Source organism: Mobula birostris, chromosome 7, assembly GCF_030028105.1.
Source record: "Mobula birostris isolate sMobBir1 chromosome 7, sMobBir1.hap1, whole genome shotgun sequence".
Classification (NCBI taxonomy): Eukaryota; Metazoa; Chordata; class Chondrichthyes; order Myliobatiformes; family Myliobatidae; genus Mobula; species Mobula birostris.
In genome coordinates this window covers 33,784,846-33,808,834 of record NC_092376.1, presented here as the reverse complement: position 1 = coordinate 33,808,834, position 23,989 = coordinate 33,784,846, and positions in this window count along the sequence as shown.

The following is a 23,989-nucleotide window of genomic DNA, read 5'->3' as shown; positions in this document are numbered from 1 at the left end:
AGAACACTCAAATAGGTCTAGCTCGTAGAAAGAGGAAGTCTGTGTGACAGGAAATATGGCCTCATATTGAACTTCTATTACTTGGTTGGCCAGGCCTGGAATCTCTTTTTGCTGCTGCATTTACCATTGTTCCTTACATAAGACTGCTGCTATGTATCAATGCCTTTGGTGCATTACCAGATATTAAGAGGCTAGCACAATAAATAGTGGTGTTTCTGTCATACCGCAAAGTAACGGTGATGCAGGAACATTGGTCCTAGTAAATCGCATGCTACTAGTCAATAACAGTTTGTAACATCAGACTTTAATACATAAATTACCCAGATGAAGTAAAAAAGTTTTCTGCTTTAAGAGCTCTAATCACTCAAATAGCAGTCAGTGTTCATAAAAAAAAAGTCAAATCTTGTAATCTGTGGAAACTGAGCACAATTCCAAATAGTCAGTACCACATTGCAGAATTTATTACAATACACCTTCGCTTATTGAACCTATTGTTGCAATGATGTGGTCAAAACAAAACTACTTAAAGTGTTTATTTGTTCTGAAAAACAATGTACAAATTAAGATTTAAATGATAATCAGGTAATGTATTATATTACTGAAGCATGGCTTTGCTTTCTCTGCTCAATTAATATTCACTAAATTTTCTGATAGGCATCTTTTTCCTTCCAATTCAAAGAAATGGAGACTGTAGCTTCAAGCAGAGAGCAATTGTAAACATTGTTCAGGCATCAGATTATTATTGCCAATTATTTTAGCAGAAGATTGAGCCAACCATGAGAAAATTCATCAGAATTAAATCAGACATCATGGGTGATATAATTCACAATTAATCAAAAGGTAAAACCTGTGTTAGCAATAAAACTGAAATAATATCAGAAAATGCTGGCAAGTGAAATGGAGCCCACATTTTAAGTCAGTGTTTGAAATTGCAGTGAAGAGTTTGAGTGAACTAAGAGGGTGATTCGAATAGTGTGGGGACTAAGAGCACATAAATGGCGTTAACAGTGGGGGTGCTGGCTGAGAGAGGACTGTGAAGGCTTGTTAATTATAGGCGGTCTAATTGAAAAAAAATTCTTACATTGTAATATTGTTGAAATGGGAAATAAAGAACAAAGCTTTAGACATATTTAGGCAATATCTGTGTGGGAAGAAGAAGTAGAATTAATGTTTCTGTCATTGTTGTTCTCTTCAGTTTACAGTGTGTTTAATGTCTACGTTACTTCAGTTCTGATGAAAGGATATCCACACAATCTAATAATTCCATTTCGACTTCTACAGACACATCTTGGCTGGCTGAGACCTCCCAACGTTTCCTGTTTTAAACTCATGATTAATTTTAACTTTGTTAGTTTCTCACGTAAATCTAATGTGTTCCTGTGTTAAAATATGTAGCTCAGAAACTGCTTTAAAATAACATGTACAGAAGTGTACCATGCATGGAATCATTATGCCAAGTGCAACACGTATAGAATCAGCATAAGGGAGGGGAGGAGAAGGTGGCACCGTGACGCAGTGCGCGCGGCCGCTCCAAATTGATATCATATTTGTGAAGTAGGATGCCATGCACAATCCTGATTTGATGGAGACAGCCGTGAGAAGCATGGAGGAAAATCAGGAGAAACTTCTGAAATGCCTGCTTCACTGCCACTGCTACTGTGCGATAGAGAATCTCCAGAGGGGAAGGCCCCAAATCCTTGGATTTGCCTATTGCCTGTTGCGAGGGCCGGGGTCGAAGTACTCGGCAGAGATGGTGCTCGGTGTCGGAGGGCAGGTCGGAGGCTCGAAGTTTTCGGATGGACTCAAGAGTCAGACTGTGGTCGAGTGCTTCCAGGACGCTGCGTCGGCAAGTTTGCAGCGCTGAAAGCTCATGGCAGGGAGAGTTTTCTTCCTTCAACCGTCTGCGTGAGATGATAGGACTTTCGAGAGACTTTCAGACTTTTTACCGTGCCCATGGTCTGTTCTTCTATCAAATTACGGTATTGCTTGCACAGTTGTAACTATATGTTATAATTATGTGGTTTCTGTCAGTTTTTTTTAGTCTTGGTTTGTCTTGTGTTTCTGTGATATCATTCTGGAGGAACAAATTGTATCATTTCCTAATGCACGCATTACTAAATGATAATAAAAGAGGGCTGCGTGTCCTCATAATCTAATCTAAAAAATCTAATGTTCTATGCTGTGGTTTTGTGTAACGGGACTAATAAGCACCCGAAAGGTAGAATGCTTAGGAAAAGGTGGGCATAAGTTGACATACAGAAAAGAAAAAGGCAAGTGGATTTGAAAATAAGTGAGCACAAGAAAGTCTGCAGATATTGGAAATCCAAAGCAACACACACAAAATGCTGGAGGAATTCAGTAGGTTTATAAAAAGCCCTGCTCTTAATTCACTTGGTCCATCTCTGACACCTCCTTCCAATTTCTCTGTCTCCTTCTCTGCAGACAAACTGTCAACCAACATCTTTTACAAACCTACTGACTCCCACGGTTATCTCGACTATATCTCTTCCCACCCTACCTCCTGTAAAAATGCATTTTCCCTTCTCTCAGTTTCTTTGCCCCTGCTGCATCTGTACCCAGGATGCAGCTTCCCATTCCAGGACATCAGCCTTCTTTAAAGAAGGAGATTTCCCTCCCGACGCTATTGATTCTGCCCTCACCCACACCTCCTCTGTTTCCCATACCATAGAAACCACAGAAACTACAGCACAGAAACAGGTCTTTTGGCCCTTCTTAGCTGTGCCGAACCATTTTCTGCCTAGTCCCACTGACCTGCACACGGACCATATCCCTCCAGACACCTCCCATCCATGTATCTGTCCAATTTATTCTTAAATGTTAAAAAAGAACCCACATTTACCACCTCGTCTGGCAGCTCATTCCATACTCCCACCACCCTCTGTGTGAAGAAGCCCCTACTAATGTGCCCTTTAAACTTTTCCCCCCTCACCCTTAACCCATGTCCTCTGGTTTTTTTCTCCCCTTGCCTCAGTGGAAAAAGCCTGCTTGCATTCACTCTATCTATACCCATCATAATTTTATATACCTCTATCAAATCTCCCCTCATTCTTCTACGCTCCAGGGAATAAAGTCCTAACCTATTCAACCTTTCTCTGTAACTGAGTTTCTCAAGTCCCGGCAACATCCTTGTGAACCTTCTCTGCACCCTTTCAACCTTATTTATATCCTTCCTGTAATTTGGTGACCAAAACTGAACACAATACTCCAGATTCGGCCTCACCAATGCCTTATACAACCTCATCATAACATTCCAGCTCTTAAACTCAATACTTTGATTAATAAAGGCCAATGTACCAAAAGCTCTCTTTACGAGCCTATCTACCTGTGACACCACTTTTAGGGAATTTTGTATCTGTATTCCCAGATCCCTCTGTTCCACTGCACTCCTCAGTGCCTTACCATTAACCCTGTATGTTCTACCTTAGTTTGTCCTTCCAACGTTCAATACCTCACATTTGTTTGTATTAAACTCCATCTGCCATTTTTCAGCCCATTTTTCCAGCTGGTCCAAGTCCCTCTGCAGGCTCTGAAAACCTTCCTCACTGTCTACTACACCTCCAATCTTTGTATCATCAGCAAATTTGCTGATCCAATTTACCACACTATCATCCAGATCATTGATATAGATGACAAATAACAATGGACCCAGCACTGATCCCTGTGGCACACCACTAGTCACAGGCCTCCACTCGGAGAAGCAATTCTCTACTACCACTCTTTGGCTTCTTCCATTGAGCCAATGTCTAATCCACTTTACCACCTCTCCATGTATACCTAGCAACTGAATTTTCCTAACTAACCTCCCATGCGGGACCTTGTCAAAGGCCTTACTGAAGTCCATGTAGACAATATCCACCGCCTTCCCTTCATCCACTTTCCTGGTAACCTCCTCGAAAAACTCCAACAGATTGGTCAAACATGACCTACCACGCACAAAGCCATGTTGTCTCTCCCTAATAAGTCCCTGTCTATCCAAATGCTTGTAGATTCTGTCTCTTAGTACTCCCTCCAATAACTTACCTACTACCGACATTAAATTTACCGGCCTATAATTTCCCGGATTACTTTTCGATCCTTTTTTAAACAACGGAACAACATGAGCCACTCTCCAATCCTCCGGCACCTCACCTGCAGACAGCGACATTTTAAATATTTCTGCCAGAGCCCCTACAATTTCAACACTAGTCTCCTTCAAGGTCCGAGGGAACACCCTGTCAGGTCCTGGGGATTTATCCACTTTAATTTTCCTCAAGACAGCAAGGACCTCCTCCTTTTCGATCTGTACAGTTTCCATGATCTCACTACTTGTTTCCCTTAATTCCATAGACTTCATGCCAGTTTCCTTAGTAAATACAGATACAAAAACCTATTTAAGATCTCCCCCATTTCCTTTGGTTCCGCACATAGCCGACCACTCTGATCTTCAAGAGGACCAATTTTATCCCTTACAATCCTTTTGCTCTTAATATACCCGTAAAAGCTCTTTGGATTATCCTTCACTTTGACTGCCAAGGCAACCTCATGTCTTCTTTTAGCCCTCCTGATTTCTTTCTTAAGTATTTTCTTGCACTTCTTATACTCCTCAAGCACCTTATTTACTCCCTGCTTCCTATACATGTCATACAACTCTCTCTTCTTCTTTATCAGAGTTGCAATATCCCTTGAGAACCAAGGTTCTTTATTCCTATTCACTTTGCCTTTAATCCTGACAGGAACATACAAATACTGCACTCTCAAAATTTCTCCTTTGAAGGCTTCCCACCTACCGATCACATCCTTGCCAGAGAACAACCTGTCCCAATCCACGCTTTTTAGATCCTTTCTCATTTCTTCAAATTTGGCTTTCTTCCAGTTCAGAACCTCAAGCCTAGGACCAGATCTATCCTTGTCCATGATCAAGTTGAAACTAATGGTGTTATGATCACTGGAACCAAAGTGCTCCCCTACACAGACATCTGTTCATTTGTCCTAACTCGTTTCCTAACAGGAGATCCAATATTGCATTCCCTCTAGTTGGTCCCTCTATATATTGATTTAGGAAACTTTCGTGAACACATTTTACAAACTCTAAACCATCTAGACCCCTAACAGTATGGGAGTCCCAATGAATATATGGAAAATTAAAATCCCCTACCACCACAACTTTATGTTTCCTGCAGTTGCCTGCTATCCCTCTGCAGATTTGCTCTTCCAATTCTCGTTGACCATTGGGTGGTCTGTAATACAATCCCACTAATGTGGCCATACCTTTCCTGTTTCTCAGCTCCACCCATAAGGACTCCACCCATACATCTGAGCTCACCCCATCTTTCTACCACCTGAATAGTGATAGAGTTCCTCTTGTCCTTACCTACCACCCCATCATGCTGCGCATCCAACACATTACCCCCACAACTTCCGCCATCCCCAAATGAATCCTACCACTAAACATATCTTTACCTTCCTCCACCACCACTATCGTTCTCTGCAGAGATTGCTCCCTCTGCGATTAACTTGTCCATTCATCCCTCCCCACTAATCTCCCTCGTGGCACTCATCTGCCAGAAGCAGGACTTAGTCGCCAAACATCTGATTCCTATTCTGATGTGTCATTCCATGGCCTATTACTTTCTCCTGAGCCTTTCCTTCCCTTTCTCCTATGGTCCACACTCTTCTCCTATTAGTTTCCTGCTTCTCCAGCCCTTGACCTTTTCCATCCACCTGGCTTCACCTAGCACCTTCTAGCTTTCTTCCTTTTTATTCTGGCATCTTCCTCATTCCTTCTCAGTCCTGAAGAAGGGCCTTGGCCTGAAACGTCAACTGTTTATTGATTTCCACAGATGCTGCCTAACCTGCTGAGTTCCTCCAGCATTTTGTTTGAAAATAAGTACTTAGGGATTGATGCCAGGAATCCAATTGGGTCAGATAGTCCCAAAGGAAGATGAAGTGCTACAATCTATGGGCAAGGTCTCTTTAGGGTTAATCTGTCAGAATCTATCAGCCACAGTCTACCCTGGGTTTTTATGTAACCAGGTCTGCTGAAGCTTGCAGCAAGTAACTCATAGAGGATAATAAAGCATTTATTAAGGTTGAGCATTGGAAGATTTTTTCATTTTATTTTATTTGTAAGCAGTGCATCACCTTTATCATGTATGGACTTTGGTGAACAACCTTTTTCATTACAGGAAGGTAATCTGCTTGTCAGGGTGTCAGTGACACACATTGAATAGTCCCTTTGTTGTTTAACGAATAATAAAAGAACCAATTAAGGAATTAGGAAGGATTTTCAATACTTGGTGACTCTGTATCATTCTTAAGGATAGTAATAAGGATTCTGTTGACTTAACTCCTCAGCCTAGAAATCTTTCTGAACTATTTTTGTTAGTATTAAGTGCATTATCAGTCCTGAAGAAGAGTCTCAGTCCAAAACGTCGACTGTTCATTTCCTTAGATTCTACCTGACCTGCTGAGTTCCTCCAGAATTTTGTGTGTGTTGCTGTGGATTTCCAGCATCTGCAGACTTTCTCGTGTTTATGAGTTATCCTAAATCAGTTCGCAAAATTCAAATGAAGAGCAGAAAACCAATTGAATCAGATAGTCCCAAGGTAAAATGAAGGGCTACAATCTATGGGCAAGATCCCTATTGGTCAATTGCAGCATTCAGTATTTGCCACAATGCGCATGATTATGCCTTTGAAGCTTGTAAAACTGCCAGAGAACGTGGTAGAGAATTATAATATTTAAAAATTGCATGGATATGAAAGCTTTAGACCAGGGGTTCACAACCAGGAGTCCACGGACTTCTCAGTTAATGATAGGAGTGCACGGCAGAAAAAAGTCCCTGGTTTAGAGGGATAAGGGCCAAACACAGACAAATGGGATGAGCTCAGGAAGGCAATTTATTTGACAGAGAGGAGTTGGCCCAAAGGGTTTGCTTCCATGCTGTGTATCTCTAAGACTCTATGATTCACAAATTGCTTTGCAGAATTCGTTCTGTAACAAGGCACACGCTCTGCTTGTCGATTCCGGCAGAGCATTCTCTATAATGTTTTGCTAGTTCTTGCAGCTATTACACTTTAACTTGACCACTGCAATCTACCTCGGCAGCTCTTAAAGGGACATCACTTTCCCCTTAGACGATCCCTCAGGGTTGATGATGGACTTGCTACAACTCCAAGTTCTTGGGTTCTGACTTGGTTGATGAGGTCCAAATGCAAACTGATGGAGCAAGAGGTAGTTGATAGAGCAGCTGGGGTGTGGTCTGGGAAATGGTTTACATTTCCAGCAATTATGCAAACCCTTCTGACATTTTCAATACCATCTAGAAAGTGCGCAGAAAAGGTCTCAGGAATGTTGCTTTCATTGGGGGTGGGGGGGGTGGCAGCTTGACTTATAAGGAGAAATTGGATAGATTGCAACATTTTTCTGAAGGCTGACCTTTCTGAGGTTTATAATATTCTGAAGGACGTATTCAGAGCAGAAAGTCACTGTCTCTTTCCCAGGATAAGGGTAGCTATAACTAGAGGGCATGCATTTAAAGAGAGAAGGAAAAGTTTTAAAGCGTTCTAAGGGGCAACATTTTTTACACATGGATGAAGGGTGAGTGGAATGAGCTGCCGGAGAACGTGATAGAGGCAGGTCCAATTATAACACTATTTAAAAATATTTTATTTAATTTTTTGAAGAAGAAATATAAGGACTCAATTAATACAACAATTAATACATATTGAAAAACAATTAATTCAAATACATTAATGTCCGAGAGAAAAAAAAGAACACCTATCCCAACACCATCACCCTGCATTTATCAAAAAGGAGGGAGAAACAAACATAAAAGACTGAGGAAAGAAAGGAGAAAAGAAAAAAAGAAAAGAGAAAAAAAGAAGAATAGGTATCCAGCTCTTAGAGTCAGTTTAAAATACAAATTAAAGAAACTAGCTTATAATAAGGGATATATTAATTTAAAAAAAATTAAAATAATTAGATTAAACAATCTGGGCATTTAAGTAATCCAAATATGGTTGCCAAATCTCAATGAACATAGTGTATCCATTCCTAAGGGTATAAGTAATCTTCTCAAGGGGTATACAACTTTGCATTTCTTTATTCCAACAATCAATATGTACAAGGGAATCGGGTCTTCATGTTACCGCAATGCATTTCCTGGCCACTGACAATGCAATTTTAATAAATTTGGATTTATTCCTGGGGAGGGTAACTTTCAAAACTGCTAAGTTCCCCAGAAGAAGCAATTCTGGGTCTAGAGGGAAATCCATCCCCAGAATCTTTCCCAGTACCTACCCCGGATCTATCCAAAAAGTTCTCAGTTTCGTGCATAGCCAGGTGGAATGCAAAAAGGTACCAATATCTATGCCACACCTGAAACACTTGTCAGAAATTTCTAGTTTATCTTTATGTATTTTTTCAGGTGTGAGATACAACTGATGTAAAAAATTAAAATGTATCATTCTGTATCTAGAGTTGATAAGAGTGGTAACGCTATGCAAACATAGATGTGACCAACATTGATGATCAATTACAATGCCCAAATCCAACTCCCATCTCTCCCTCGATCTGCATATACCAAGCTTTGGGCATTGGTCCTTGAAATAAATTTAGTTGTATTCCCCTTTCGAATTAGAATCGCCATGTCTGAGCACCTTGGTAGGGCCAGTGATGGACCCAAACAGTCCTTCAAAAAAGATCATAATTGCAGATAGCAGAAGAGTGTGTTATTAGATAAATTATATTTATTTTTAAGTCCCCCAAAAGACATAAATTGCTTCTGCTGATTATAACAATCTTCAATGCGCCTGATACCGTGTTGATACCAGGTTACTAGAAATTTATTACCCAGAGTCATGGGTATTAATCTGTTCTGAGATAGAGGCGTCTTTGAGGATATTCCATTTTTTAGACCCATAAATAGTTTAATTTTTTCCCAGATATAAATTACATGTCTCAATAGAGGATTGTTTGTTTTCTTTTTAATCAATTTGAAGTCCCACTTATATACAAATTCTTCTGCCATCTCTTCTCCTACCATATGTAAGCCAATTGTAACCCAAGAAAGAATAGTTGTCACATCAAAAAAAGAAGTAATAAAACGTGCTTGTGCAGCTAAGTAATATTTTTTTAAATCTGGTAATTTTAACCCTCCCAATTTATGGTCCCAGGTCAATTTTTCCATGGAGATTCTAGATATTTTACCCAACCATAAAAATAGATGAATATGTCCATTGAGAAGCTTTTGAAAATTATTGGATAATGGGATGGGTAAAGACTGAAAAAAATACTGAAGTCTTGGCATTATCTTCATTTTTACACAGTTTACCCTGCCCATCAGTGTGATGGGAGCTTTATCCACCTACGTAGGTCCTTCTCGACATTCCACAGCAAGGGGAGATAATTAAGTTTATAAAGGTCATCCAAATTACAGTTAATCTTAATTCCCAGATATTTCATGTTGAATTTAACCCATCTAAACTGAGTGCCATATTGATATTGGCCATAGTCTCCTCTACCTAAAGGTAAAATTTCACTTTTATTCCAATTTATTTTATATCCCGAGACTATACCATAATTGTCCAGCAAAGTCCTAAGTCTTACCAAAGAGCCGGCCAGGTCAGCCAAATATAGTAAAATGTCATCAGCAAATAAATTAATTTTATATTCTTCCTGGGCCACTTTAAACCCCTTTATGTCCGGATCCCGTCTAACAGCCTCAGCCAATGGCTCTATTGCCAGAACAAATAGAACTGGAGATAGTGGGCAACCTTGTCTACTAGATCTATGTAGAGAGAAAACTGGTGAAATCCGCCCGTTCATAATTATTTTGGCCTTAGACTGATGGTAAAGTGCTCTTACCAATTTATGAATATTTGGCCTAGACCAAATTTTTCCGTTGTTTTAAATAAAAAATCCCATTCAAGTCTTTCAAAGGCCTTTTCAGCATCTAAAGCCACTGCTACAGTCATGTCCACCTTCGTCCTAGCTAAATGTAATATAGTCAATATTCTGCCAATATTATCAGGTAATTGTCCATTTTTAATAAATCTTGTTTGATCGGATTTAATCAATTTTGGCAGATATCGAGCTAATCTATTAGCCAATGCCTTTGCTATAATTTTATAGTCCGCATTTAAAAGTGAGATAGGCCTATAAGATGCTAGTTTTAGCGGATCCTTATCCTTCTTAAGAATCAACATAATAATTGCTGTTGAAAAGGATTCTGGTAGAGTATGGGTCTCCTCAATCTGAGTCATAACCCTCATAAAAAGGGGCATTAATTGATCCTTAAATTCTCTATAAAATTCAGGGGGAAAACCATCATCTCCCGACGATTTATTAGCCTGTAATAAGCCTGGTGCTCTTTCAATTTCATCCCTAGAAAAAGGGGCATTCAATTCTTCCTGATCTTGTGGACTCAATTTGGAAAGTTGTAAATTAGACAAGAAATCATCAATTTTCAGTGAGTCACCCACTGATTCTGATTTATATAGCTCCAAATAGAACTGCTTAAAAGTATCATTTATTTCTTTTGGCTTATATGAAATCTTACCTTCCCCTGTTTGAATCGCATTTATTGTTCTGGAGGTTTCTTCCACCCTCAGTTGCCAAGATAGTACTTTATGGGTTCTCTCTCCTAATTCATAATATTGTTGTTTTGATTTTAGTATCATTTTTTCTATTCTATATGTTTGTTTTGTGTTATACTCTAATTTTTTATTTATTAATTTTTTATAATTTTCCTTTGTTGTTAAATTCTGACAATCTTTTTCTAATTGTGTTATTTCTTTCTCCAATTCATTTAATTCTGTTACATATTTATTTTTTATACCTTTAACATGTTGGCGCGTGGCCAAGTGGTTAAGGCGTTCGTCTAGTGATTTGAAGGTCACTAGTTCGAGCCTTGGCTGAGGCAGCGTATGTATCCGTGAGCAAGGCACTTAACCACACATTGCTCTGCGACGACACCGGTGCCAAGCTGCATGGGTCCTAATGCCCTTCCCTTGGACAACATTGGTGTTGTGGAGAGGGGAGACTTGCAGCATGGGCAACTGATGGTCTTCCATACAACCTTGCCCAGGCCTGCGCCCTGGAAACTTTCCAAGGTGCAAATCCATGGTCTCATAAGACTAACGGATGCCTATTATTACCCTTAACATATCCAATTAACTGTCCTCTTAAGTATGCTTTTAATGTGTCCCATAATAAGAAATTATTGCAGTAGAGGGTGAGTTTGTCTCATAGAACAATTCTATCTGAGCTCTCACAAAACTGCAAAACTCTGGTCTTTTCAACAGCAAAGGATTAAAATGCCATCTAAAAAATGTTTTTTGTTTATCAGGCATTTCAATTGATAAAATTAAAGGTGAATAGTCGGATAGTAGTCCAGCGGCATATTCTGTTTGAATGATCCTACTTTCTAATTTAGCTGATATTAGAAATAAGTCAATTCTAGAGTAGGAATCATATTGTTTTGAATAGAAAGAGGAGTCTCTTTCCCTCGGATGCTGCCATCTCCAAGCGTCTATTATATTCAAGTCCTTCATGAAGGCCAGCTTGGTTTTTGCTGCCCTGACCTTCATGACTTTTTTAACTGATCTATCTAAAATTGGATCCAGACAAAAACTGAATTCCCCTCCAATTAAGATATTTTCATATCCTTGAACAACTTTCAAAAAAATATTTTGGATAAATTTCTCATCATCATAATTGGGGGCATATAAATTCAGAAGTGTCCAGGATTCTGAATATATTTGACAATTGACCATAACAAATCTCCTGGCCGGATCTATGACAGTACCCTCCAAGTTCACTGTCAAATTCTTCCCTACCAACACTCCCCTGGCTTTAGAATTAAAGGAGGATGCTATTACTTGACCAACCCATCCTCTCTCTAATTTGTTATGTTCTGTCACTGTAAGATGAATTTCTTGAAGAAAGGTAGTATCAATATGGTTTTTTCAAGATGTGCCAGGACCTTTTTCCTTTTTATTGGTCCATTTATCCCATTAACATGAAGACTTAAAAATTTAATTGTTCTATTCATAGTTATCAGATTTTATTGGTTGATAAATCCTGCTCACAAAAAAGGTATAAATTAATCCCACTTCTTTGAGTGACTCTGAGATATTTGGTGCCATTCTCAATGGAGTATAGAAAATAGAAAGGAAACCAAAGAGGAAAGAAAATAAAAGAAAAAAAATAAAAAAAGAAAAAGAAAGGGAGAAAAACCCTCCCAACTGGAGCTCCAAGTCCACGGCGCCTTAACCCTTCTTACTGTGGGGTCCGATAAATATCACACTAAAGATGGACGTTCTTTAACATATAACATAATTCATCTTTTTTTTTAAAAAAAAGGAACAAAGAAATCCACTCCCCCAATAACTCCTTAATTAAACATCTTAAAAATAAAATTATATTCCACATCTGTTATTACTAAGTATCTAACATAATCTATAATATTGAAAGTAAACATCATTAATATAGCAATATATAAGGGGCAGAAGATGCTGGTGGGAGTTGTGTACAGGCCACCTAACAGTAGTAGTGAGGTCGGAGATGGTATTAAACAGGAAATTAGAAATGTGTGCAATAAAGGAACAGCAGTTATAATGGGTGACTTCAATCTACGTGTAGACTGGGTGAACCAAATTGGTAAGGGTGCTGAGGGAGAGGATTTCTTGGAACGTATGCAGATGGTTTTTTGAACCAACATGTCGAGGAACCAACTAGAGAGCAGGCTATTCTAGGCTGGGTTTTGAGCAATGAGGAAGGGTTAATTAGCAATCTTGTCGTGAGAAGCCCCTTGGGTAAGAGTGACTATAATATGGTGGAATTCTTCATTAAGATGGAGAGTGACATAGTTAATTCAGAAACAAAGGTTCTGAACTTAAAGAGGGGTAACTTTGAAGGTATGAGTCGTGAATTAGCTGAGATAGACTGGTAAATGACACTTAAAGGATTGATGGTGGATATGCAATGGCAAGCATTTAAAGGTTGCATGGATGAACTACAACAATTGTTCATCCCAGTTTGGCAAAAGAATAAATCAAGGAAGGTAGTGCACCCATGGCTGACAAGAGAAATTAGGGATAGTATCAATTCCAAAGAAGAAGCATACAAATTAGCCAGAAAAAGTGGCTCACCTGAGGACAGGGAGAAATTCAGAGTCCAGCAGAGGAGGACAAAGGGCTTAATTAGGAAGGGGAAAAAAGATTATGAGAGAAAACTGGCAGGGAACATAAAAACTGACTGTAAAAGCTTTTATAGATATGTAAAAAGGAAAAAACTGGTAAAGACAAATGTAGGTCCCCTGCAGGCAGAAACAGGTGAGTTGATTATGGGGAGCAAGGACATGGCAGACCAATTGAATAATTACTTTGGTTCTGTCTTCACTAAGGAGGACATAAATAATCTTGCAGAAATAGTAGGAGACAGAGGGTCCAGTGAGATGGATGAACTGAGGGAAATACATGTTCGTAGGGAAGTGGTGTTAGGTAAATTGAAGGGATTAAAGGCAGATAAATCCCCAGGGCCAGATGGTCTGCATCCCAGAGTGCTTAAGGAAGTAGCCCAAGAAATAGTGGATGCATTAGTGATAATTTTTCAAAACTCGTTAGATTCTGGACTAGTTCCTGAGGATTGGAGGGTGGCTAATGTAACCCCACATTTTAAAAAAGGAGGGAGAGAGAAACTGGGGAATTATAGACCGGGTAGCCTAACGTCGGTGATAGGGAAACTGCTGGAGTCAGTTATCAAAGATGTGATGACAGCACATTTGGAAAGCGGTGAAATCATCGGACAAAGTCAGCATGTATTTGTGAAAGGAAAATCATGTCTGACGAATCTCATAGAATTTTTTGAGGATGTAACTAGTAGAGTGGATAGGGGAGAACCAGTGGATGTGGTATATTTGGATTTTCAAAAGGCTTTTGACAAGGTCCCACACAGGAGATTAGTGTGCAAACTTAAAGCACACGGTATTGGGGGTAAGGTATTGATGTGGATAGAGAATTGGTTGGCAGACAGGAAGCAAAGAGTGGGAATAAACAGGACCTTTTCAGAATGGCAGGCAGTGACTAGTGGGGTACCACAAGGCTCAGTGCTGGGACCCCAGTTGTTAACAATATATATTAATGACTTGGATGAGGGAATTAAATGCAGCATCTCCAAGTTTGCGGATGACACGAAGCTGGGTGGCAGTGTTAGCTGTGAGGAGGATGCTGAGAGGATGCAGGGTGACTTGGATAGGTTGGGTGAGTGGGCAAATTCATGGCAGATGCAATTTAATGTGGACAAATGGGAAGTTATCCACTTTGGTGGCAAAAATAGGAAAACAGATTATTATCTGAATGGTGGCCGATTAGGAAAAGGGGAGGTGCAACGAGACCTGGGTGTCATTATACACCAGTCATTGAAAGTGGGCATGCAGGTACAGCAGGCGGTGAAAAAGGCGAATGGTATGCTGGCATTTATAGCGAGAGGATTCGAGTACAGGAGCAGGGAGGTACTACTACAGTTGTACAAGGCCTTGGTGAGACCAGTTTTGGTCCCCTAATCTGAGGAAAGATATCCTTGCCATAGAGGGAGTACAAAGAAGGTTCACCAGATTGATTCCTGGGATGGCAGGACTTTCATGTGAAGAAAGACTGGATGAACTAGGCTTGTACTCGTTGGAATTTAGAAGATTGAGGGGGGATCTGATTGAAACATATAAAATGCTAAAGGGATTGGACAGGCTAGATGCAGGAAGATTGTTCCCGATGTTGGGGAAGTCCAGAACGAGGGGTCACAGTTTGAGGATAAAGGGGAAGCCTTTTAGTACTGAGATTAGGAAAAACTTCTTCACACAGAGAGTGGTGAATCTGTGGAATTCTCTGCCACAGGAAACAGTTGAGGCCGGTTCATTGGCTATATTTAAGAGGGAGTTAGATATGGCCCTTGTGGCTACGGGGATCAGGGGGTATGGAGGGAAGGCTGGTGCAGGGTTCTGAGTTGGATGATCAGCCATGATCATAATAAATGGCGGTGCAGGCTCGAAGGGCTGAATGGCCTACTCCTGCACCTATTTCCTATGTTTCTATGTTTCTATGTTTCTATATCCGAACAAAGAAGAAAATTCAAAGAAACATTAAATATAACCCTAAATATTGTAACTTAATACATATCCAGTATACCAAAAATTAAACATATCAAAAGATGACATCTATATATTCAAAATGTGGGCATGTGGCCAAGTGGTTAAGGCATTGGACTGGTGACCTGAAGGTCGTGAATTCGAGCCCCAGCCGAGGCAACATGTGCTGTGTCCTTGAGCAAGGCACTTAATCACACATTGCTCTGTGACGACACTGGTGCCAAGCTGTATGGGTCCTAATGCCCTTCCCTTCGACAACATTGGCATCATGGAGAGGGGAGACTTGCAGCATGGGCAACTGCTGGTCTTCCATACAACCTTGCCCAGGCTTGCGCCCTGGAGAGTGAAGACTTTCCAGGCGCAAATCCATGGTCTCGCAAGACTAAGGGATGCCTTTAATATAATCAAAGCTATTCATACTAGTTATAACAAAATTAGAGGAACTATATAGTTCCTAAGTAATATAATTCAAAAAGACCATCCATAATCAATATTTTAAATCATAATAGTCTTCATCCATAATCATATAGATTCGAAGTTCAAGATTATAATGTTGTTAAAATTAATCTGTATTAACAAAGAAAATCAAATAATTTTCTTCATAATTTTGTCCAAAATACATCTTTCAAGGCCTCTTGTTCCAGAAGAATATTCTGAATCACCATGTCTCAGATATTTTTTGAATAAAGTTTATTGCCTCCTGGGGGTTAGTAAAAAATTTTCTCCCTCCATCCGACAGAGTAATTCTCAGCTTTGCTGGATATAGTAAAGAATATTAAAGACATTTATTCTTTAATAACCTCCTTGTTAAGTCAAAGTCTTTCCTTTTCCTTAACAAGGCCACACTAATATCTGGAAAGAAGAATATCTTTCCCCCTTCAAATTCTAGTAGGCCATTTCTCTCTCTGGCCTCTATTGCTGCAGCTCGTAATACTTTTTGTTTATCTTGATACTTCAAAAAGCATATAAATATAGAGCGCAGCCTTTGCTCTGGAGGTGGTCGGGGGATTAAAGTCCTGTGGGCTCTTACTATAATTAATTCTTTGTCAAAATGCTTTTTCCCTAGAACTTTGGGGGTCCATTCTTGAAAGAAAGTTACTGTGTCTCTTCCTTCCAATCCCTCTTTCAAACCCACTATTTTGATATTATTTCTTCTGCTATAGTTTTCAAGGGAGTCCAGTTTATCCATTATTTTTAATTTCTCAGTCCTCCAGGAATCTTTTTCTTTTTCCAGGCTTTGTAATCTATTCACAACATCCTTCGTATTATTTTCTAAATCCTAGGTTCGCAAATTTAAAGATTCCAAAGTCTGCTTCATTTCCTTAGATTCTTGCATGATGAGGTCTAAATAACTCTCAAATTTGTCCATCTGGTTAAAGTCCAGACTGCATCGGCCAACTCATGAATGGCGGCCGCGAGGTCACTACCCGAGCCGTCACCGCGTCGCGCTGCCACTGTCCTCGGACCTTCTGCAGGCTCAGAGGATCTATTCGACGAGCAGGCCTCATCATCATTGCTCCCGCGTCCCTCAACCCCAGACGCTCCCGGGAGCGCAAGGCCGGCAGCGATAGCGCCAGTAGGATTTCCACGATTTTTCTTTTTAACCATTGCTTTTGTTAAGGTTATATGAGAGCCTTATAAACAGATTGTAAGGAAATTTTTGTGGGAGATATTCAGGGAAGCGCTCAATCAATGGCACGACATCATGTGACCTCCCAATTATAACACTTTAAAGACATTTGGACAAGTATATGGATAGGAAAGTTTTAGAGGGAAATGGGACAAATGGAGACAGCAGGCATGTTTAATATTTTTAAAGAGTGTTTGAACACATCCTTGAACCTTGTCACCTGGTACTCTCTTCCCATGACAGATAGGGTGTTATAGAGACACATCATGATATAAGCATTATCCTTTCAGCTGATGAAGAGTGAACGATTGAGTGCTGTGGTGACTGGGGGGACAGTGGGAGAATACTCAGTGAGGAGCAGAGGGACCTGGAAGGGCTGTGCAAGGGAAGTAACTCGGTGATTCTGCAGCTGTAGCTGTGAATTCAGGATGTTGTGTTGCCTCCTGAATGCTTGGGTCAAGAATGGTTGTGTATCATTCTAGACATGGAAGGGAAGCAGTATAACTTGTTATTGACATTGGTACTAATGACAACCTGAATTTAGGAAGCTAGGGTGACCCTCTGAGATTGTAAATATTTGGAATATTTCCTGTGCCTCATGCTAGCAAGTGTGGGAATAGCCAGCTAGGTTAAAAGAATATGGAGGGAAACCTTTAGACCTGTATCATTGGGACTGTTTCTTAAGAATGTGCATCTGTACAAGCCAGAGGGAATGACATCTGAAACAAAGCAGGGCAGGGAGGGATTTAAATGTGACAGGAGAATGGGTCACCAAGCAGGAATCTAATAATGGGAGAGCATTACTGTATTACTGTATTACTAAACCAATCACAATGGATTTAACAAGATGTTGCCTGGAACACAGTGATTCAGCTGTGAGAAGAGACGTTATTTTTGTCTTGCAATGAAGAAGTGTGAGAGGTCATCTCCTTGAATAGAAAAAAATTATGAGGACATAGATGAGGGATAATGAGAAAATGAAAAACAAAAACTGCAGGTGCTGGGAATCTAAAGTTTAAAATAAAACCGGTAAGTCTTCAGTGTATTAGAGAAATCAAATGCAATTGGTAGACTGCTTTTAGGGCACCTATGTTCATTTTACGGGGTGATACTGAGCCTCCTAGTGTCTATACTATAATTCCCTATCCACTCCCATATTAAGACCATAAGACACAGGAGCAGAATTAGGCCATTCAGCCCATCGAGTCTGCTCCACCATTCCATCATGGCTGATCCTGGACCCCACTCAACGCCATACATGTGCCTTCTCTCCATATCCTTTGATGCCCTGACTGATCAGGAAATGATCAACTTCCGCTTTATATATACCCATGGACTTGGCCTCCACTGCAATCTATGGCAAAGCACTCCACAGATTCACTACTCCCTGGCTAAAAAGATTCCTCCTTACCTCTGTTCTAAAGGGTCACCCCTCAATTTTGAAGCTGTGTCCTTTAGTTCTGGATACCCCCATCTTAGGAAACATCCTCTCCACATCCACCCTATCTATTTCTTTCAACATTTGGTAGATTTCAATGAGATTCCCCCACATTCTTCTAAATTCCAATGAGTACAGGCAGAAAGCTGTCAAACACTCCATATGTTAACACCTTCATTCCTGGAATCATCCTCGTAAACCTTTTCTGGACTCTTTCCAATGACAACACGTGCTGTCAGAGATATGAGGCCCAAAACAGTTGACAATACTCCAAGTGCGGCCTGACTAGTGTCATATAAATGCTCAGCATTATCTCCTTACATTTATTTTCTATTCCCCTTGAAATAAATGCCAGTATTGCTTTGCATTCTTTACCACAGACTCAACCTATAAATCTGCCTTCTGGGAGTCATGCACAAGAACTCCTAAGTCCCTCTGTAATTCTGATGTTTGAACCTTCTCTCCATTTAGATAATAGTCTGCACTACTGTTCTGATAACTGAAATGCATTATCATACATTTCCCAACACTGTATTCCATCTACCAGTTTTTGCCCATTCTTCCAATTTGTCTAAGTCCTGGTGCAATCACATTGCTTTCTCAGCACCATCTAACCTTCCACCTATCTTCGTATCATCCACAAACTTTGCCACAAAGCAATCAATTCCATTATCCTAATCACTGACAATGTGAAAAGTTGCAGTCCCAATACTGACCCCTGAGGAACACCACTAGTCACTTGCAGCCAACCAGAAAAGGCCCCTTTTATTCCCACTCGCTGCCTCCTGTCTGTCAGCCATTCTGCTATCCAAGCCAGTATCTTTCGTGTAATGCCACTGGATTTTATCTTGTTTAGAAGCTTCATGTGTGGCACCTTATCAAATGCCTTCTGAAAATACAAGTAAGTGACACCTACTGGCTCTCCATTGTCCACCCTTGTTAATTTCCTTGATGAACTCTAACAGACTTATCAGGCAACATTTCCCTTTACAGAAACCATAGTAACCTTGACTTATTTTATCATTAGTCTCCAGTGCCCCGAAACCTCATCCTTAATAATAGACTCCAACACTTCCCCAACCACGGAGGTTAGGTTAACTAGCCTATAATTTCCTTTCTTTTGCCTTCATCCTATCTTAAAGAGTAGAGTGACATCAGCTTCTTAAAGAGTGGAGTGATACTGATTTTCTCGTCTTTGACATCCTGCACTGTTACAAAGAGGCTCAACACAACTTGAAGAAAAGTAATTTGTTCTCTTTTTGGGCATGCTGCAGCTATCTGGGACTTAACAGTAAATTCTCCAATTTCAAGTGAATTGATTTTTCTCATCTGTATCAATCATTTATCTGTTATATTGGCTCAGCTTGCTTTTTTTCTATTTTTATTTCTGCTGGGCATGTTTTCCTGCTCTGCATTCAAGTTCAAGATGATAAATTGGCTTATTATTGTCACATATACAGAGGTGTAGTGAAAAATGTTGTCTTGCATGCTGTCCATATTCATACAGATCATGCCACCACAGCAGTGCATTGAGGTAGGACAAGGGGAAAAAAAACATAATACAGAATAAAGTGCTAGAGCTATAGAGAAAATGTAGTGCAAGTGGACAATACGTGCAAGGCCATAGCAAGGTGCATTTTGAGGTCAAGAGTCCATCTTTTCATACTTATAACAGTGGGATAGAAATTGTCCTTGAGCCTGGTGGTACGTGCTTTTGGGCTTTTGCTTCTACTGCCTGATAGGAGGCAGAAGAGGTGAATGACCAGGGTGGGTGAGGCTTTGATTATACTCTTTCATTACAAGGCAGTAGGACATGTGGAGGTAGTCCATGGAGGGGTGGCTAGTTTCTGTGATGTTCCGGACTGTAACCACAACTCCTTGCAATTCCAACTCAAGTTTCAGAACTCCTACTTTCTTTGGTCAAAGTTGCCACTCTCTTAACTGCTCTATCCACTCACTGACTGTGTAAGCTTGTTTGAAGTTTATCCCTATGGTCAACATGGTTTTACCCAATCTGAGACAACCCCCTCCACTTCCTTCTCTGCAACTTAACAAGCTTCACAACATTAAAACTTAACTTTGCTTCTCCAACAGATGTAGTCTGATCTGCTGAGCCTTTCCAGCGTTTTCTGTTTTTATTTCAGATGACAAGAAATTCCTCCTCTTGGCAGAGATACTTACATGTACAGGGCATGGATTTAGAGAGGATTTGAAGACGAATTTGTTCACCTAACAAATTTGCTGTTTGTGTAAATGATGGAGGCAAGTACTCTCACAACATTTAATAACTAATGTTATGAACATTTGAATCATCATGAAATATAAGTATTTGGGCTGAATGTGGGAAAATAGGAATAATTTCCTAATTTATGCTGTACCAGTCAAGGTGGTGCCAGTGAACAATTCCTTGGGTGACATCTTCCAGCTAGTCATTTATTTCACTTTTTCTATGCCTTTTACTTATTCTTCTTATGTTAATTGTGCTTTGGAAACTGTTGGAGCCTATGACTTACAGTTTGGATTTCAATCAAGTGATCATGAGCCCTGCTGTCCCTAAGAAAATTCCAGGGGAAGACCATGAACAAGAATTGTCCCGAGCAGGAGACCAGAGATGGGTGTGGGTCCATGATGGACTCCGTTTCTCACCGATTGAAGCATCGAGGAAGATTGTAACATCGAAGCGAATGTGGAAGAGGGCGGGTTGGTAGTCACTCTTCATGGGTCGGCCTGGAGGTCAGGAGACTGCATTGAGCTGGTGGTCGAAAGTCCACGTCGAGTTGGCAGACGCTCTTCATGGGTTGGTCCAGAGGTTGAGATGCTGTGGGTTGGTAGTCGCTCCTCACCGAAGGACTGAGTTTGAGCTGTTGCTCTCCGTGATAGTGACAGAGTATGTTTCTGAAATTTTGAGACATATGTGATTTTTGGTGTTAACTGTAGTTTATATTATTTCTTCAGTTTTTCTGTGTTTTCTTTCTTGTTGCCAATTGGCGGGGGGGCGATAATTTACTTTTTGGGCAAGGGAGGGGTTGGGGATATGAGGTCTGATGTACTTGTTGGTGTTTTTCCGTGAGAGCGATCTGTTAAGATTTTTGTGTGTGAGAGAGGTTGAGGGTTTGATGTTATTATTGTTTTCTGTGCATGGGAGGGCTTGGGGGTTAGGGGTTTGATGTTTTAACTGCACGTCTGGGTGGGCAATCTGTTAGTTTTTGTGTGAAGGAGGGGTTGGTGGGTGTTAGGGGTTTGGCAGTTTTGTTTCTTCTTTTTGGTGCTGGGGGGCTGATGTCTTTTCTTTCAATGACTTTCATGGATTTTCTGCATATCATGGCTTTCTGGAGAAGTCGATTCTGAGAGTTGTATTCTGTGTACATACTTCGATAATAAAATGAACCTTTGAATATAGATAGATTCATGATGACCGCCATGGACACAGAGAGTAGCACAGATTATTTCTGTGCTGTATGACTGAAGGATAAAAAATAACCTGTTTTTAAAAATCATGCAGGAACTTGTGAAAATACCAATCATAAGAGATAGAGTATCAGAGAAACTCATAAGGCTACAGGTAAATAAGTTGCTGGGATCTGATGGCTTGCACCAAGGGCTTTAAAGACAGTGGCTGCAGAAATAATGAACTGATGGATGAAATGTTTCAACACTTGTTAAATTCTGAGAGGATATCAGAAGACTGGAAAACACTCTTGTTCAAAAAAGGTTAAGGGACAGGTGGAGAGACATAAGGCATAAGGTTAGTTTAACATCTATTGTTAGCCAGATGAAATCAAAGAGGAAATTATTATTCATTTAGAATTATACCTAGTCAATAGATTTATGAAAGGTAAATCATGTTTGACAAATTTGCTCAGATTCCTTGAGGATGTGATGGGAAGAGTTAATAATCAGCCTGTAAATGTGGTCTACTTAAATTTCCAAAATGCTTTTGACGAAGTGCTGCATAAGAGGCTGATGCATAGATTACAGTGGAGAAAGTGTGTTAATATGGACTAAAAATTGGCTGTCTCACAGAAAACAAAGAGTTGGGTCTTTCTCGGGTTGAAGGGATGTAACTGATGGAGTACCCTAGGGATTAGTACTTGGTCCATTATTCTTTACAATTTATATTAATAACCTGGAGCAGGTTACAAGATATAAGATTTCCAAGTTTGCTGATGATTCAACTACAGGTGGGAGGGCATATTGTGTTAAGGACATGGTGATTCTGCAAATGGATTGATGAAACTTAATAACTAGTATTTAATGTCAGGAAGTACAAGGTAAGAGGAAGAGAGACAGCAGAGGAGTGAGATTCAGAGGGATCTACTGTAGGCGTTCCAGGGGTTAAGAAGGCAACAACATTGTAAAGTGATTGGAGTTTTGCAAAACAGTAAGGGGTGCTGCTAGACACATCTAGGTTACTTGTGCACTGGATATAGTAGCTTGGAGGCAGTCAGAAAGAGATTTATCAGGCTAATTCCTGGGATGAGAAGCTTTTCTTTATCAAAAGAAACTAGAGAGTTTGAATTTCTTGTGTCTATGATTTGCTGCTCCATTGCAAAATCTCTTGAATTTGTGAGTCTGTATTCCACGGAGTTTAGAAAAATACAGGGTAAGTTTATTCAAACATATAATCCTAAGTGAGATTGACTGGTAGATGTTGGAATGTTCTCTCTATTGTGAAAGTCACAAACACAAGCACATACCTACAAAATGAGGGGCAAGTCATTTAAAACTGAGGTGGGCAGGAATTTCTTCTGAGGTGTTTGTGAATCTCTGGGGTTATGTGCCCACAAGGTAGGTGGAGATTGGTGTAGTGACTGTGATCAAAATCATTGGAGATTCACTGAAGCTAGTGATATAATAGTCTTTATTCATCACAACAAGCAGGCATTCTTCTGGGACCCTCATGGTAGAGTTCTCCAAACTCAAAAGTACAGTACATCACATTTTTACACCCTTAAGATCAAAGGTAACAGTAGGTGATTCAATAAGACTTCATTTGTTACAATGGCATCATTTATTTCAATATTTTGGATTGACAATGCTTCCTTTCAATTACATACCTACAATGAAAGATACCTCTGAATGTTCAAACACACCTGCTGGTACAAGAAAATTGACACAGATACTCTAAAAACTTCTGAAGACAGACAGTCAGGCACCCAAGATTAGTGTTTGTGCAAGGTGACTCACTGAATACACGAATTTCACCCCCCATCCATCATTGATAGATCAGCTATTTAATGTGCTAAGTGATCCTGTCAGTCTGGTTTACAATATTCCTTGAACCTGTTTGCAATAGTGCAAGTTAGTTAAACCCATAGTTGCCTGGATTTTTGCAGGCCAATTAACACAACCCCAATGTCTTAACGTTTGGCTGATGCAAATGTTTCATGGTCACCATTTTTCAAACCATATCTTTTAGTCTGTGGGCTGGCGCATGCTTTTAACTTCAGTTGACTACTTGCAATTTACAATTTAGATTAAGAACTGAAGACTGGTTCTTGTTTTTAGATTAGATTATGAGAACACCCAGTCCTCTTTTATTGTCATTTAGAAATGCATACATGCATTAAGAAATGATACAATATTTCTCCGGAGTGATATCACAGAAAACAGGACAAACCAAAGACTAACAGTGACAGAACCACATAATTATAACATATAGTTACAGCAGTGCAAAGCAATATCATAATTTGATGAAGAACAAACCATGGGCACGGTAAAAAAAAAGTCTCTAAGTCCCCGAGTCGATCGACTCCCGAGTCCCCGATAGCGGTGG